A 19595-nucleotide genomic window follows, 5' to 3' on the forward strand; every position below is an offset into this window, starting at 1 on the left:
TTACCAATAAATATTACTTGAGTGTGCCTACAACATATAATGTGAAAATCTTCTGTCTAATTTTATCCAACACATACTGGTTGAAGTCCAATAAGCCTGTAGAAACAAACAAAAATCCTCCAAAGTCAGAGCAAATTTGGACGATATGGTCATATCTTGACAATCAAAGAAAGTTACTAATCTTAGCTAGATTGCTTTTCCCAGAAAAAAATGCTCAAAGAAGACAATGCATATAGCAAAAAAATGTTGACTGTTTCTTTGTTCTCCCTCTCTCTCTCTTTCTCTTTTTTATTATGCTTTTGTGAAAATGAGTCATAAAGAAAATGTTGCTTCATATTCCATACAGTAAAAGTTTTGAGTACTAAGGATTAGTTTAGCTAGCAGATCAAGGAGAGTCTCTTTCTCTGATACCCTCCCTGTAGGAGGAATAAAGACATTGTTGAAGTTTCAAGTAGTTTATTCAGTAGTTTGATGGAAGAGTGTTATTGTTCTAATGCATTACATTCAATAGGTCACTCATTTAAAGGCAGTTATGGATAATGGTGGTAGGATCCAGGAGAGCTGATTTGTAGAAAATCTTGGAGAGGTAAAAACAAGGAACCAATCTCAAACTTAGATGTTAGCACCTTATTTGGATATTCCTAAATATTCCTGAAAAACTTGTGAGGGTTTACTAGCTCAGCAGCCTGTGGAACCTCATTCTTAATTAAAAGTTTTTTTTTATTTAAAAAAAAAACATGACAACCCAACATGACTTAAGCCTTCTGAATTTTCCCTGTTTACAGTAAGAGTTTTGGTAAAAAAATAACCAATAATCACAAAAGGTTGTTTATATACATTTACATTGTAAAAGACTGGAGTAGTTAGGCTCAGGAAGTATCAATAGCCAAACATAAGAAAAAAAAAGTTTAAGATACAAATTGCATTTGTGTACAGTCTAGTTTGTCCTTGTGGCCTTGCACAGGAAGGAAAGTGGGGCATACCATCACCCATAACATCAGAAGGAGTATTTAATCATGAGATTAGTAAGTGCCATGCCAGTCTGGTAAAGTAACTGTGGAGCTCCTCCCTCCTCCAATCTCTCTGCTACATTTGGGGTGGTCATGGTGTGGTCTTACCCTTTCTTATTTCCTCCCTTCCTTCCCTGGGTCACTTGTCAGGATTATAATAAGGCTGTGTTGGAATGATTACTTTGGTAGCTGAAGGGATTATGTGGTTATGCCAGCTGGTTTGGAGGCTGGAAAACTGATTGTAATGGACAGTATGTTATGCTTCCCAGCAAAAGGGCTGCCTAGTAGGCTGAGGTTCACAGAACTAGGGTGTAGCATTGTCAAAAATAAGTTTGTTCATGTTTGTTACTGGCTGTAACAGTCATTGGTTCAGTAATTGTAATGCTTAGAAACAAACTTAATGGTAACATTGGCTATGCACTTGTTTGTGTCTTCATTAAGCGAGCCTGGGAACAAGTGCCTTTTAATCATAATTTGAATGGAAAGGACATGAAGATCACTGGAATACTTACATTTTACACCATCACACAAAGTGCATGGTTTATACTATGTATGCTATTTTTCCTCTCTCCCTGCTACACCAGCAACTAGTAAAGAATGCACACTATAAATACACAGACACTGGATAAAAATTCATGTACTCTGCAAATTAATGCACATGTACAATGTAAATACCTCTATACACTTTGTACAGGGTCATTCTATGTGTAATCTTAAAAAAATTTCTGTAAAAAAATCAGAGGAGTTTTTCTTGCTGGGCCTCCACTGAAAAAGGGTTTAGCTAAACCCAGTCAGACTTTCCTGGCAAACAAATGCAAAATAAAATAAAATAAAAACAAATGAATAAAGAAATTCAAATTATAGCTTCCTTTGCTTTTTGAGGGAGATGACACATGCCAGAGAATTCTGGGATTGATACCTCAGCAAATTAACTTTGACCAAACACTTCTTAATTTTACTTTACCATAAGAAAGAAGGATGAATTAATGAATCTTAATAAAAAAGAGAAAACTGGAAAAAGTTTCAGAAAAATAATTCTGGCTGCAAATAATACATTTAAGCTTTGTCATCTTCAGCAAATATATGTGGTATTGTTAATTGTGTTTTCAATTGCAGCTCAGTGATATGTGGAGTGATAGCAGTATAATCCATTTATCTATCCACTAGCATTTTCCCATTTTTGTATATGGGGTCATGGTGTCACTTCAACAGTGACAATCATCAAGAACAAAGTTTTATACTGCTGGGTGGCTAGCCCTGCTGTGGTAATTCTTCAACACCACACACTCAAACTTGTGGCCAATTTAGAGTGTCAAATCCACCTACTGCATGTGTTTGGAATGTGGGAGGAACCCAAAGCACTCAGAAGAAACACAAACAAACAAAGGGAAGACAGGCAGACTCCACACAGAAGGAACCCCAACTGAGATTCAAACCATGAAACTTCTTGCTATGAGGTGATAATGTTATCCACTGTGCCACCCTGATAGCAGTATAATGCCAACATAAAATGTTCTACTGGCTAGCTATCAGAGGATGGATGTCTGAATTACACTGTTTAGAGAGAAACAATACCCTAGATGTCTGAGGATTCCTTTTTTGACTTCTCTTCAGAACTAGCACTACTAAGTTAGGCAGACAATATGGTACAGATTACATACCTCCACTTCTCATGTCTCTACTTTCCATCAAACATACTACTCATATCTTAGTCATTGGCTCAACCAAAACAAACTACTTTGGAACCTGAAACAAAAATCTAACACTACAGTGTTTCAAACACAACAAAATTTCAAAAAAGACTCCTCAAACTGGAATATCACATCCGACAAAAAAGATGTTATTAGGAATGGGCACATTTGCACATATACGAGTGTTTGATTAGACCCCCTATCAGTTTTCACCATCATCTCTAGGAAACAACAGGTAAAGTAAACAAACTGCTACTCTGAGCAAAGAAAATCTTGCACTTTTCACCACCTGAAGGCAAGGCAGCTATAGGTGAAAGTGTTCTACTCCCACATCTGGAATGTGCCCTCACCTTAATAGCTTTTTCCTCAAAAAGAAAGTCACACTTACCCAAACCATATCTAACAACATCTGCAGATTTATATCCCCCTCTTCAAGAATGGAGCATGACTGCAGCATCCTTAATAAGGCAGGCCAAGTGGTTTCAAAACCCTTTAAGAATCACCTTTCTTCTATGTTCATGATATTCACATGGGTCTACTACAAGTGCTGACACACTTCTCTGCTGCCACTTGATTGAGTTGGCAAGTTCCCTAACTCCTACTACCGGATTTTCATGCACTACCACTAACTTAGGTAACACTCCCTGAACACTGCCCCTAATCCTAAAAACAAATCTAGATTACAGCCTAAACTAAAAATACCACTCCCCCCCTAACCCTAACCTTTTACTTACTTCCAGTCACTCCCTTGTTAATTTCTGGTCACTCTCTAAACCTAAACTCCTCCTCCCCTGCCTAACCATAACCCTGAGCTAAGTCCCAGTCACTCCCTAAACCTAAAATCGTCCTCCACTCCCAAGCCATTACCGTGTATTAATTCCTGGTCTCTCCATAAACTTAAAAATCCTCCTCCTCATCACTAACCATGCACTAACTGCTGGTCGATCCCTAAATCTAAAATCCCTTTCCTAAAATCTCTCTCTCCCCTCTCTAAACTCAAAGCCCCCCTTCCTGTTTCCTCTTCCTAACATGATTTCCATGATGAGATCTTGATGGCATCTGACCATTGCAGCAGCTGCATCCCTGAACTCAAGTTCAAGTTCGAGTAGCTGCTCAGCCAGATGGGCTAAGTGGGTAGATGGAGCAACAGCCACTCAAGCACCTGGCTGCACGTTAGTGGAATTTGAGCAGCTGGGTTTTAAACAGCCGTAAATGTCCCTGTTTAAACTCATAAATATTAAATCTTTCCCTTTCTTTACCAGCAGACTTGCAGAAAGGCAGAAACAATACAGCCTCAGATCCCTCTCCTTCTTCAATTCCAATCTTCTCACCCTTATACAAAACTAAAGTACAATGAACACTCTTTCTCCATCCTGGGCCCAGAACCCTGAAATTCCTACCCAAACAAATAAGTGAAACACCCACCTTCCAGTCCTTCAAGAAAATACTCAAAACATGGCTGTTTAAATAAGCAACATTTAAATACTTCAGTAAAGGTAATGTCATACAGCCCCAAGACTGTTTCCAGATCAAATCACCTCAGCACACTTAATAAAAACCCCAAGTACTTAACTTCTGATGAGTCCCATCTCTAACTGTGCATGTTATCATCCAGTGATGTACAAATCTTGCTCTGTCAGCTTCAACACTTCTTTTTGAATAATGTACATTGCCCTTCGTCGCATTTTTGTATACTTTTTTCAATGTATTTCTCATTTCTCATTCTGTTTTGTGTGTGTGTGTGTGTGTGTGTGTGTGTGTGTGTGTGTGTGTGTGTGTGTGTGTTTGTAAATGTACACCTGGGCTGGCTGAAAATTAGAATAGTCAGTTTGGATCAGTTCTACTCCACTTAACAAATTCTTAAATAAACAAGTAAACAAACGTGATAGGCTAGAATAATTTAGTTCCCTGGAAGAAGCAACAAGAGAAGAATTCACATTAAATGCGATTAGTATGATGTCATCAGCATGTCATATATTTAGACTGTTGTTTTTAATTGCCATTGGTTGAATTAAATAATCTACTAACAAAGCACATAAAATGTGATTCACAGCAGGTAAAAACAAAGCAGGTGAAACAGAGCAGCCCTGTCAGATACATTGTAGCTGATCTAAATTTTTGGAGTAATAACCATTAATGGTTAAGCAGTATTTATTTTTATAAAATTAAGCTTGAATCCTGCTCAAAACAAGAGCTGGGAACTTGTAAAAAGATAAAATCTGTTTTAAGTGCATCTTGTTACTGTGCCAAATGGTTACAGGGCATCCAACACACACAAGGCAACATCAGGAAAAGTAGATGCTGTCTTATGACCTTTTGCAGTATAATGGGATGGCTTGAGGCATACGATTAACTGCGTATATACATTTGCCACACAGAAACCCAAACTAGTTGGAATAAATGGTCTTGTGTAAATTAGGAACTATATAATTACAGTGTAATTTTGCAAATATCTTATTGTTTGAATTTTGTAAAGTTATTGGTCCACAATAGGGTCATGGGGGAATCATCTTTATTTGTTTTTATAAAAATAATTTAACTAAAAGACAGGAAAAAAAAGTCTATCCCAAAGATTCTTCTGTGAGAAAGTTAAATAAGAACAAATAGGGGATTAACATTCTGGCTAGCTCTTTGTAATATTCAGAAAAAGGAACTATTGTTCCGAGAAGCTTTCTTGGTTAGTAAGGATCTAACTGTGTCAATAAACAACTTCTGATAGTGAAATCTAGACAAACTGTTAATTTTTTTACTGGATTCCTGAATGAGATTTAAGGTATTGGAGCGAGAAGAACCTGAAGAGGTGCAATAAATGTTAGAAAAGTATAGAGAAAATGTACTCAAAATGTGAGAGGCCAGACTATAGGAGTTTTATTGTATGCATAAAGGATGACTTGTTTAATGAAACTAGAATCTCGTGTAATAATTTGCCTCTAAGTTCAACCATGAACTATTTGTACTTATTTAAATTAAGCATAATAGCTTTACATTGTTCATTAAGTGAGGTGTCAATCATATATTGAATTTTAGATACAATATATGGATGTAGATCCAGCTTTTTACCAAACCAGTCTGGGGGGTGTGTCTGATGCTGCTAAGCTCTGCTTAGCCTCTCAGTGTGTGTTTTAGCTGGTTAAAGAAATGCTAAGCATGCCTGTGTACAATGAAGGGTCAAAACTGCTAAGCACTGTTTACACTAGTGCCTCAGGTTTGTGTGGCACACTGCAGTGCTTAGCAGTGAAATAATTTAAAAAAATGAAAGGAAATAGCCTGGGAAAGCCAATCAAGTATAAATGACTGATACACCCTGTTCCACTGACACTGGGCCGTTCGAACCCCTCACTGATAACCCTGGCAGGTGGAATGCATAAAATAAATAAATAAATCACACAGGCTGCATCTGCAGCACACTAGTATGAAGTGTGCATACACCATTCAGTCTGATTTTTTTCCCACATACTCTGCATCACTGGAGTACACAACTGGGAATTTTAAGTGACAAAATGATAGGGTCTGTTGCTGCTCTGCTACATCTGTGTGTGCTAGAGGCTGAGGTCAGTGATAATGCTGATGCTGACAATAGTCCCAAACTGAGGAGGAGAAGAGTGTTCATGCCCAGGGTAACCTTCCAGGGGCTACATGAGCTGGAGATTGTAGAGCGCTACAGTGTGGACAGGGACATATTACAAGAACTCAGCAAGCTCTGCCGCCCTCACCTCAGACCTAGAGTCAACAGAGGAGAACCCATCCCAGTGGAAACAAAGGTATGTGTAGCCTTAAGAATACTAGCTACAGGTACATTTCAAAGACCTACTGGGACATAATGGGGGTTTCACACGTATCTGCATCCAGGGTACTTCACCAGTTCCTGGAAGTCATGCAAACACATGTCAGTAAGCACATTTATTTACCCCACACCCCTGAAGAGAAGACCAGAAATATGCATCACTTCCACCATGTAGCACACTACCCAGAGGTACTGGGTGCCATCGACTGCACTCTTATGCACATCAAAGCACCACCCGGTGAGGAAGGTAGAGTCGACGTCAACCAAAAGAGGTACCACTCCATCAACTGCCAGGTCATGTGCAATGCCCAGGGCATTATCATGAATGTGTGCGCTGAGAGCCCTGGCAGTTATCATGACTCCCACATATGGCATGCATCACAGCTATACCAGACATTTGCCACGGGGGATATCCCATATGTTCATCTACAGGGAGTTGCTGGCTACACACTGGAGCCATGGATGATGACGCCCATCAGAAATGCACAGGCACCTACTAAAGAATGCTATAATGAAGCACATGCACAAACTAGGAACAACATAGAGCATGTGTTTTGGCTCCTCAAGTCATGGTTCCACTGCCTCGACATATCTGATGCAGCTCTGCAGTACTCTCCAGCTACATGTGCACACATGTTCACAGTATGTGCCATGCTACACAATATGATCCTGTGGAAACAGCTGTGGCAGGAACATCACAGGGTAGGGACACATAGCACCCCACCAGTGCCAAGGACCCACAGTCACTGGGGGACTCAGAGGAGGCACCCCTTAAGCCTGTCCCTGTAGGAAGACATAGGTGTGCCCAGTATGCCCTGACCTTCACAAAGAGGCAACACATAGCACATGCACTGACAACCCAGGGACATAGGGACTGACACCTCACTCCAAATCATATATATATATATATATATATATATATATATATATATATATATATATATATATAGTAAAAAGGATGCCAGCCACACCATACAACCTGTACCTCACCACATCTAGACTGTTTACTGTATGCATCCAACAGAGACAGCCCTGAAGCACTGTTCTCTCAACTGCTGCAGGCACAAGGTAAGTCACTCTTCTTTACAACAAATGAATGAGGGCAGTAGACTGAGGCAGCATATGTATGGACCTGCCACATTATGCAAGGGAATGGAGTAGGCTACTGGAATAGCCACAGACAACTAACAGCTATGTGGGACAACTGGAACCCTCTGCCCAGTACTGTCAGCCTTATAATATGCAGTAGGCCTCAAGCCAGCAAAACCCACTGCACTATGTGAGGGAATTACAAACACTAGAGTCAGAGGAGTGATGCTTGACTGTCAATGCTAGAGTCCCCTATTTCCAACACACCCATGTTCCTATACAACTGCAGTAACAGTATGTTTGCAAGGTAATACCAGCAGACCACACAATGCCTGGGCTATCCCAATCAACCTGGTGACATGTACCCATTCCCCAATATGCAGGGGTCAATGCTCTATGTATGTCTGTATTTGATAGTGTCAGGAAATAAACTGCACTGTCTGGTAGCTGTTGTGACTTAGTTAGCTAAGTACATTACTGTGGCTGATAGGGTACATGATTCAAGACTAGCTGCTCCTACACTTTTGCATGTGAGCCACACCTATGGTAGGAATTCTACAGAATGTCCATATGTCAGTATTTGTTACTGCAAGAAAGCTGGACAAAGCCACAGACACTAGAGGGACAAGGTGCCATAGATATGGACAGTATACAGCTCTGAGTAGACTAGATGGTGGCTAATAGAATAGCACTGTGTAACAAGTTAGTGTAGCACCAGGATAGAAAGTCTGTCATGTAATTGTGTCAGTACTTACAACAAGTCAGTGGGCAGTATCCATACCACACAAATGTACAGGGTTTAACAGAATGTCCACATTTTTGCATCATATATCGCAAGGGACGGCTTGCACCTGTCACCCCTGGGATTCCGGATATTGGCAAAGGCTCTTGCCACCCCCATAGTGCCTTTTTTAGGCAAGGCTCAAATTCTAAACCTACCACCCTAGAACACAAAAAAGGAAAAAAACTAAGGGTAATGCTGCTCAATGCCAGAAGTCTAAATCTCAAAATGCACGCACTCGAGGCCCTTCTCAGTATGGAGAACATCGATGTCTGTGCTGTGACAGAAACCTGGTTCAAGGCTCCTGAGAGCACCCCAGCGCTATCAGGTTTTACCTCATATCATGCGTTCCAGCCCCAAAATCCGGACAATACCAAGAAAGGAGGGGGGGTATCCATATTCATCAAGGACACCCACACCTCAAGACTGGTGGCAACGCACGATGCATCGGAGACCATCCAGGTGCAATTAACCATAGGCAAGACTGCTCTGCAAATTGTAGCATGTTACAGGCCACCCTCACAAACTCAGGAACCTCACATGGCCTTCCTGAAAACACTAGAGGACAAATGTATCACCAAACACCATCATACTAGGTGACTTCAATTACCCTAATATAGACTGGGAACACTACTCAAGCCCAAACACCCTAGCCCAAAAGTTCCTGGAATTCATAAACTCAAATGCCATGGAACAACTAGTCACCATCCCCACAAGAGGAGATAACATACTTGATCTCATCATCACGAACATGGGAGCGCAATGTTCAACACCGGAGGTGTACCCCTCACTGGTGAGATCAGACCACAAACTAATCTCGCTGGAGGTCCTCATCCCACCCCCACCTGAAATAAAAAGACCACAGTAAAGAACTTCTCAAAAGCCGACTTCACACTTCTAAAGACTAGTGTGGTCTCCTTTAAGGCCCCGAGCGGAAAACAGTACTCAAGCCGCTGAATCACTTACAAATGCCTTCTACCAGCACCTGCAGGACTGCATGGATAAGGCAATCCCAAGCAAAACAAAGACTTTTTGTACCAAAGGCAAGCGTCCAGTCTGGTGGACCCCAGCCATAAACAAACTCTACAACAAAAGGAGGAAGCTACTACAAGATAGAGCAAAATCCTTAAAAGGTAAGACACCCTTGATCACTATAAGTAAAAACTAAGAGCTCTCATAAAATCATCCAAAGCAAATTTCGAGAGAAAAATAGCTAAAGACTCAAAAGACAATCATAAGGCCTTCTTTAGCTATGTTAGAAACCTGGGAGGAAACTCCCAGATATGCTCAGAGCTAGTTCAAAATGATGTGAAGATTACTGATCCTACAGACATTGCCAACATACTGGCTGACAGGTTCAGTGCAAACTTCTCCCCTCCCCAAAAGGAGAGATATCTATACCAAACGATTGCAGCCCCCAAACATCTCCAGCGCCCAAGTGAGAACTGCTCTCTCCAAAGCAAAAACACAGCATCCATGGGACCTGATGGTGTCCCGGCTGTGTGCTCCATGAACTCAATGAGGAATTAAACCCACAGCTAGGACAGCTGTTTAATCAAAGTCTTACCTCTGGATACGCACCCAGGAGTGGCGCACTGCAACTGTGGTACCACTTCACAAAGCGGTGCCTCCACCGACCCTGGAAATTACCGGCCCATTCGCTTGACAAGCCTTATCTGCAAAGCCATGGAGAGGATCATAATGGACCTCATAAATAAAGACATAGGGAATTTGCAGACTTTGGATCCAACCCAGTTTGGCTTTGTCAAAGGCAGATCATGCCTTTTAAACTTGGTTGACTTTTTGAAACAGTCACCAAAGCCATTGATGAGGAAAGGCAGTCCATACAGCCTACCTCGATCTGGCTAAGGCCTTGATACAATACCCCACTCGGGTATCATTGAAAAACTCATCAGCTTAAATGTCAACCCATACATCACAAGATGGGTTGCAAACTGGCTGAGTGACAGAACCCACAGGGTCAGAGTTGCTGGCGCCATGTCAGACTCAAAGCCTGTCACAAGTGGTGTCCCACAGGGCTCAGTCCTGGGCCCACTCTTGTTTGGCATCTACTTTTCCAGTACAAGCAAACACAGGAGGGTTATGGCTGACAAAGTGTGCAGATGACTGCAAACTGGGCGCCATAGTAGAAAACACATCTGACACAGATATCCTTCAGAAGGGTCTCACAGAAGCGGATAACTGGTGCCAGAGCCACGGCCTAAAGTTAAATGCCAAAAATGCATAGTCATACCCTTCGGGAAAAACAAGGTTACCCCTAGCTACCAAATAGGTGGCAATCCACTGAGCACAGAAGAAGTTATCAGGGACCTGGGGACCCAGGTTGATAGTAGTCTGTCATTCGACACCCATGTAGCTAAAGTAGTTAGGAAGACCTTCTACATTGCCCACCTTATCATGAAGGGATTCTCATCTAGATCAAGGGAGGTCATAGTCTCCCTTTACTCATCACTCATCAGACCAATGATTGAGTACAATGCCCCATTCGGAATGTATCTGACCCGACACTTGCAGCAGCTGGAGAGGCCACAAAAGTTCCTCACCAAAAGGATAAAGGGTCTCAAAATCTGTCCTATGCTGCCCGACTGAAAGAACTCCAGCTCTATTCAGTAAACGCAGCTTGCTCAGTGGGGACCTTCGCCTAACATACAAGGTCATGTCAAACCCACATTTGATGAATATGCTTCACCTCAAAAATCTAGATCCATCAGAGCCACAAGGGCGGAGACTTAAACCTTGACACGGCTATTAATAGGACGTGTTGGAGGGATAGATTCATCACCCAAAGACTCCCTATGCTGTGGAACAAAATCCCGGTACATGTGAGGCAGAGCACCTCGCTGGCCTTGTTCAAGAGAAATCTTGACCAATGGATGGGAGATCGCAGATATACCCCAGGGATTACCTCAGTGTCACTGCTCGACAGAGGCACAGCAAAATAATGGGTATAGTTCCCCATACTAAAGGGGTGGCATAAGCCACAAAACGATGGGCTAGGCTTGTAAATGCCCTCGGGCAGATAGCCTAGTATGAACCTATGAACCTATGAACCTATAACATTGTAGTTGTCTGGCAAACTATTGGCAATCAATAAAGGTTGTTGTGACAAAATAATGACAGACAGTTCAGATGCAGACTTCATGCCCATCAGAAAATGAGTGCTAACACAAAACCATTCTACCAACTGTCTACGTTTGTAAGAGCAATATTAAAATCATGTCCCCATGTTTGGGACTCTGTCCCTCCATTATATATAGCCCTGTCCAGATTTTTGGCTGTAAGACTTGAGAGATATGAGCAACATGTAGCCTTATAATAACAGTACAACACAAACCATCTAAGGACCAGAGCAGCTGTATGGTGCACAATGCTGGATAACCTACAAAACAGAGACAGTCAGAGGTGTAACCCTGTGTGTGGTGTTACGTCTTTTACCCCAGTCACAGCATACCTATAACTACATAGAGCACCAACTGTGGATAAAGCCAGGAACTGGAGCAGGGCAGAGCAAAGGCCCACATATAAGGGGAAGGAAGAACTATTGCCCAGTCAAATATAGAAAGTGCAGAATAGAACAGTTCATGCAGTAGCATGGGGTCCCTGCAGTGTATGGAGTTGGTAACCAAAATGTATGTCAGCGGTTCCTCACATCAAGCTATAATTATCTGCGACTGACATACCAAGAAATCACAGTGGTATGTAAAATGTACCAGACATATTATGCAAAATTCTGTTCAGTCCGATACACTCTGTACACACCCTAGATATGGGTCAGATAGTATGGACAGCACGCAGCCAGGAAATTCCTCAGTCATTATATCAGGGAATTGCTGGACTGTTTCATCATGTTCAGCAAACAATTGGCTGTAGCACACAAAATCCTGGACTGGAGTACAGGTAGGTCTGGCCTGGATTCCCATTGCAAGTATTGATGGTCATACTGAGCCTGCTACTACACCGAGCAAATTTCAGCTCATGTCTGAACCCACATCTGACTATAGAACTGTAATGCCCATATATCTCTGTGCATACAGCTATGTATACCTTAACTGTCCCTATCCCTATCAGACAAGATTCCCCTTATATATCCATATGTGGCACATATAAGATATATGTGGGTCTGTTGAGTTTAATATATATATATATATATATATATATATATATATATATATATATATATATAGAGGGAGAGAGAGAGGGGGGCAGATGGGGGGGTGGGGACAGACAGAGAGAAACAGAGAGAGACCCGGAAAGGCATAGAGTGATGTAGTGCTGCAGCCAGTAATACACCAACTCTAACCAGTGCAAGTGCAAGTAGTATGGTGAGCTCTAGTATGTAATAGTTGGTAGGTAGGGGTTCTCATTTCACATCAGCCATCATTTCTAAGCATGTGTGTGTATTTGTGTATATATTCCACATACAACAGAATACACACCCCCAACAAGCCTATGCTTGTGCAATGGTCCCTCATTTTATGGCCCTGTGACTACTGTCCTCCACAAGACTGGCCTCCCCATCAGAAGCTACTGATGTCATCCACCCCAACAGCAGTGGCAGACACTATCCAAATGCATAAGCTCCATGGCACATGCAATAACTGCGTAGCATCATAGTGCATGCAGCTATATGGGTAGTGGCTTTAATCCCAGCAATGGAAATTCAGTGCATGCGTGTAAGTATATTCTCTTGCTGCTGTGTTTATTTCTTGCCTACTTGTGTGCAATTCCAATACATTTTAAAGCCTGTGCCTACCTGTGAACCCCCCGTTGGCCTACTTTACAGGACCTACTGATGTCATCCACATTAGATGCACAGTTCCATGCTCTTAAGACACATAAGCCCTGTGGCACATACGATAAGTATATAGCACTATAGTATATACAGCTAGATAGGTAGTGGTTCTACTATCAACAATGACAACTCAGTGTGTGCGTGTAAGTAATTCCCCCTGAAGCTGTGTGTATGTCTTGCCTATGTTTGTATGATGCCAATACATTTTAGGTATTAAGGCCTGTTCCACTCTGTTAATCCCCCACTGGATTAGTTTACAGGGCCTGCAGGTGTAATCCACCTTAGATACACAGTTAGACACTCTCCAGATACATATGCTCTGTGGTGCATGGGATACGTATGTAGCACTATAGTACGTACAACTAGATAGGTAGGGGTTCTAATCGCAGAACAAATAACTGTGTGAGTGTATATTTGTATGTATGTGTGTGTGTGTGTGTGTGTGTGTGTGTGTGTGTGTGTGTGTGTGTGTGTGTTTGTGTGTAAAGCATATCCCCAGTAGCAGTGTGGCTGCCTTGTGTGTGTGTGTGATGGTTGTACCATTTTGAGGGCCTGTTAATCCCTCCCCATTTGATTACTTTACAGGGCCTGCTGGTGTCATCCACCATAGATGCACAGTTAGACAATCTCCAGGTATATAATCTCTGTGGCACATGTGATAACTATGTAGCATTGTAGTACATACAACTAGATAGGTAGAGGTTCTAATCTCAAAACTGGCAACTCTGTGAGGGTATGTGTGTGTATGCATATTTCCTTGGAGTAGTGTGACTGTGTTTGTATGCAACAATTATACCATTTAAGGGCCAGTGCAAACGTGTTAACCCCCCCCCCAGTGGCAACCTTTGCAGCACCTGCAGATGTCATCCACCTGAATAGTACTGTCCAGCACTGCAAAAGCATATAAGCTCTGTGGCACATGCAATATGTATGTAGCATTATAGTATGTACAACTAGACAAGTAGGAGTTCTACTCTCAATAAGGGCAGTGTGTGTGTGTGTGTGTGTGTGTGTGTGTGTGTGTGTGTGTGTGTGTGTGTGTGTGTGTGTGTGTGTGTGTGTGTGTGTATGCATATATCCCCTTGCAGCAGTGTGACTGTGTTAGGCCCAACACCTTCCCCACCATGAAGGTTGCAGTCCATGTTTGGCCAGGTGTTTCCTGTAAAAACAGCTAAAACAATATATATGTTCCAAGAATGTAGGACAACAAGCATTTCCTACATGTGTGTAATAGTTGCATAAACCAGTCATTTTACATCAGAAACACCTGAAAGTAATGAAACCTAGAGTAACCTAGAGAAATGCTTCAAAAATAAGATGTCATATTGGCAGACCAATAGATGTCCTGTCCTTTGCACTTGCCGTGGGTATGGTTTGTCCTAGCAACTGTTGCGATACTACAAGAAGTGTCCCATATTGGGCATTTGTTAAGATGGCAACCTTACTCTGTGTTGCATATGCGTGAGCAATATGTATACATGTCAAGGTCCTGTGGGTAGCTTTTGCCCCTACATAACCCTCATGTATCTAGGCATGAATGCTAACCACCACCCACATATGGAGGTACTGACTAAGTCTGTGGCGACTGTAAGTTGTCTCCTGTCTGTAATTGACCCACCAAATGATGTTAACACACTGCAACAGGGTCTTGCATCAGGTACACCCTGGTGCCAAGGTCCTGGCTTCAAGGTAAATGCAAAAAACAGTACCATCATACCATATGGCAAGGACACAGCCCCAATGTTTGCCACATCATTGGCAACCCCATAAACACACAACCTGTGTTGACAGACCTGGGTACTCAGTTTGATAGCAATGTCATATTCAACCATCATGTGGTGGCAGTGGTCAAAAAGGAATGTCATAGGTAAAGGGAGTGCATCCAGAAAAAAGCTGTACATTACATCCACATAGTCCTCAGCCAATACCACAGTAATTTAGTACAATGGCCCATTTCAGACATCTGCAACAACTGGAAAGGTCATGGTAATACCCACAAAGGATTTCCATGCCCTCCAACACCTGTCCCATGCAAACAGCCTCTAATCGGTAGTGCCCCACTTGGTATCAGACAGGTTGCCCAGAAGTGGGCTGTGGCATGCCTACAACCCAATGTTGGACCCTGCCCTTCAACAGCTACAACCAAAACACTTGAGACTCCACCAAAAGACTGCAACAGTACAATTTAATGCTTCTGGTACCTCATCTACTGCCTTCAAGAAATATTCAGCATTGATACAGAAGTCATTATGTACACCACTGAAGTGATAATTACATAAATTAAACAATTAATCAAACAATTAATCCACAATTAGTGCTCCACCAACTCTGCCCCATGCATTTAACATTCTTCCTTCATTTTTAAACTTTTACAAAATGTAAATACAAATCTGATACAAAATCAATTGTAAAAATATATGGCTATAAGATTACATCAAACCCATGTGAACTATACAAAGACCCCACTAAGTTTCTAAATTCATACCAGAAGGTTGGAGAGTATTATAATTAATAATAAACTTAGATTCTAACTTCAACAACTTTTGCTGAAAGTTAATGTTAGTACTCCTTATCATAACACCGGGTCTGGCTACTACGCTAAAAATAAAACTATCCACCAATCCATCGTGCATGGAATGGAAATGTTGGGCAACAGGACTATCCATCCTGCCATTTCTCACATCTCCCAAATGTTCTAAAATTCTTAACTTCACTTTTCTTTTTGTTTGTCCCAAATACCATTTGGGGGAAGGGCAACCACAACCAATCATATAAATGACCCTAAACAAGTCACAATTAAAATAATCTACTGCTCTATATTTTCTCCCACTGCTCACAGATTCATTAGGATTTCTTATCTTATCACAAGCCTTGCATTTACCACAAGAAAAAGATCCCTTATTAACTGTCTCCTTCCATTTCTCCTTTGTGTTCAACAGTTCTTTCACATTAAAAAAACTTCTATAACAGAAGACAATTTTATCAGGAAAAATACTAGAAAGAACTTCATCCCTGCATACTATGGGCCATAGATCAGCTACCAAATTTCTCAATGTAACTGAAAAAGATGAAAATCTACTAACAAAATACATAACATTGTTCTTCCCAATGGCAAAATTTGATCCCTCATTGTGGTATCCCCCTCCTCTCCCCCTATGTATATCCTTATTCCAAACTTTGCCTTTATATTCCTTTTCCCCCTCAACTTGGAAGTTCAGCTTCCCATAAGACATTGGCAGAATAACCCCTGTTGCTCAATCTGCTCCTGATTTTCTCAAACTCCACTTTTAACTGAGATTTCTCAGAAGTGTTGTTAGAAATACGTCTAAACTCTCCATATGGTAAAGACTTGATGAAATGAGGAGAATGCATACTAGTACCATGTAAAAAAATGTTCACAGTAGTCAACTTATAGAAAGGCCTAAACTGCACTTTACCATCCAACCCTACATATAACTCAATGGCCAAAAATGTCACAGATTTATTATATGTGTTAAAGGTAAATTGTAACCCACAGGGATTCTTTTTCAAATTTTCCATGAACACATTAAACTCCCCAGGGTCTCCTCTACACAAAAATAATAAGTCATCAATGTACCATTTGTACATCACCACCTTCCTCTTGAAAAAATCAGTAGAATACATACATAAATTTTCAAAATGGGACATAAACAACACTTCATAAGAGGGGGCAAAAGAAGCACCCATAGTGGTGCCCTCTTTCTGCAAAAAAAAATCACCATCAAACATAAAATAATTGTGAATGAGACAAATTCCAATAGTTGAATGATATATGTTGTACGACGTCCTTCACCCAACATTTTTAAAACAGATTCAAGCCCCTGTCTAACACTAATGTTAGTATAAAGAGATTTAATATCCACACTGGCCCAATAAAAGTTATTCTGCCATATAACTCCTCCCACAAAATCACGCAGCTCTTTAGTGTTTTTGATATGAGAAGGTACTCTGGACAGATAACTTTTAAGCTGAAAAATCCAAAAAAATGCCCACATTTTGCAAATAGGCCTCTACCCCCGACACAATTGGTTTACCTGGGGGATTTCTCAACAGCTGCCCCATATATGTGAATCTACTTCACCACACATTACCAGCACAACATGCCTGAATCTGATAGGTGACATCAACAAAACCTGCCAGACAGACAGGTTTGTCTCCCAGAGGCTGCCCTGTCTCAGGAATGCACTTCCCATACATGTCAAACATAGTACCATGCAGATCCTCATCAAGGGCAACCATGATGAGTGGATGGGATACCACAAATCTGTCCCAGGGGTCCCACCAGTGTCCCTCAATGACAGGGGCAATAGGTGATGATAGATGACTCTGTTGGGGATAAACTAATGACTAGGCTTGTTAGTGACTCAGGGCCATAACTTTAGTAACCTTCTATGATCCTATGAAACTATGATCCTACTGAACACCCAGATGGCATGTATAAAGAGTAGCATGCTGTGTCAAAGGGTATGCATGCAAGATTATGCTGTCTGCCCCCATTGTCCCTGACACACTGCCCTACACATATGCACCTAGTTAACCATGCACATGAACAGCCGTACCTTAGTGACGTCAGCTTCCTGCATTACCAACATGCCATCTTGAGCCACTGCACTTGCATTAGTTCCATGCAGTGTAAATCCACAGACACCCAGAACAGAAACAGAAAAGGTCTGGGAGACAACGGCCATTCAGCAATATTAACACCAAAGCACCATCACGGAACAAAGGTACATACACTGTGATGTGTACTCCTGACACATGCCAGCAGCCACCATCTTACAGGGCATAATACTACTGCACTATTAACTGTCAGGAACTATACTATAATCACCCAGTGCATCAGACACATATTAGCATGTCCCTGCTTTGATGGAATGGATGACAGGGATGTGGCACAGGTATCATCACATGCACTGGATGTGGTGTGGGGTTGTCAGAGGCCTAGGCTGTGCCACACAGTGGACATCGTGTGTGTGCGTGTGTGTGTGTGTGTGTGTGTGTGTGTGTGTGTGTGTGTGTGTGTGTGTGTGTGTGTGTGTTTGTGTGGGTCTGGAGGGATGCTGGTCAGCTGGGCCATGGAGAGGAGCTGTGTCTGTCTGGTGGTGACATGCATGTGAAAGTGATGTGTAAGTATGTGCATGTACACAGTCAAGGCATGTGCTAGCCCTTCATGAGGGTATGTTGGACAGCTGTGGGCTGTACATGGTAGGATGTACATTTCATCATCTCCAGACATGTACACAGGAAAAGGTATCACCAGGAGTGCCACTGGCACCACCATGGCCAGGGTCAGATGCGGTACTACTTGCTGATGGTGACTGGTATCTGCTGGGTCAGTGTCCCTCACAGGACTGCCCAGACCACATGCCCATGGCTTGCCATGTTGTGATGTGTACAGCACCTCCCCCCTTTCGTACTGCTGTTGGTACTGCCACTATGGGCGTGTGACTGTGCATGGCCACATGGGCTCTCAGCTGATGTTGTTGCTGACCTACGTCCACGTATCCCATGCACTACTCCCACCACATTTCCAGCATGGACATTGCATGGTTAAGGAGTGACAATGTGTCACCCCACCGTCTATCCACTACATTGCCGAAATGATATAGAGCATCACCAATGTAATGAATGGAGTCATGGATACCAGGCAGGGATGCACCTATGCTCCTGAGCATCTGTCTTGTGTTGAGTAAAGAATGTGCTTGTGCCTCCAGGATGGACTGAAACATGCATCTGGTGAAACATGCTGTGACACCTCTGACAGGTGCTGGGTGGCCAGCAGTCCTCTTTTGAACACCCCTGTCAATCTGCCTGTGTGGGTCCTCACCAGCTCCCTGACAACTGCTACTGTCCACAGTCACAGATGCCATAGTCACCACACTCTCTTGTTCGATGCCACTGCCCTCAAACTGTCCAATATCTGCTGCCGCAGGGGACAGGGTATGTGTGGGCATACTGACAGTATGTGGGGACATTGGAGGAGGAAGTGGGATGTCAACACATGGCACAGATTCTGCCCCCAACAACACCACCTGTGCCTCACCAGAGTCTGATGAGACACTGACAGGTTGTGATGGGGACATGCTCCAACCCCCATGGTCACCTGTGAGGAAGAAGACAACATGACTACATTAATCCCTGCTCTATTATGTATGCTGCTCCACAAACACACACACCTACAAGTGAGGTGCCACAACTGCATTATACATACCACACCCTATTACTGATCCCATGCACGACACACAAGCAGACCACAACAGACACAGACAAGACAAGCCCTTAACAAATGGAGTGTAGCTACATCCAGTTAATGTTGCTAGTACTATACACCTCTGAGATATGTGACATGTCAGTGTATGTGATGGACCATCACCTTTAACACAGTGCACCCTTTTCCATCATATTA

The sequence above is a fragment of the Protopterus annectens genome, chromosome 5.part1 (assembly GCF_019279795.1).
Source record: "Protopterus annectens isolate FY-2018-M chromosome 5.part1, PAN1.0, whole genome shotgun sequence".
NCBI lineage: Eukaryota > Metazoa > Chordata > Ceratodontiformes > Protopteridae > Protopterus > Protopterus annectens.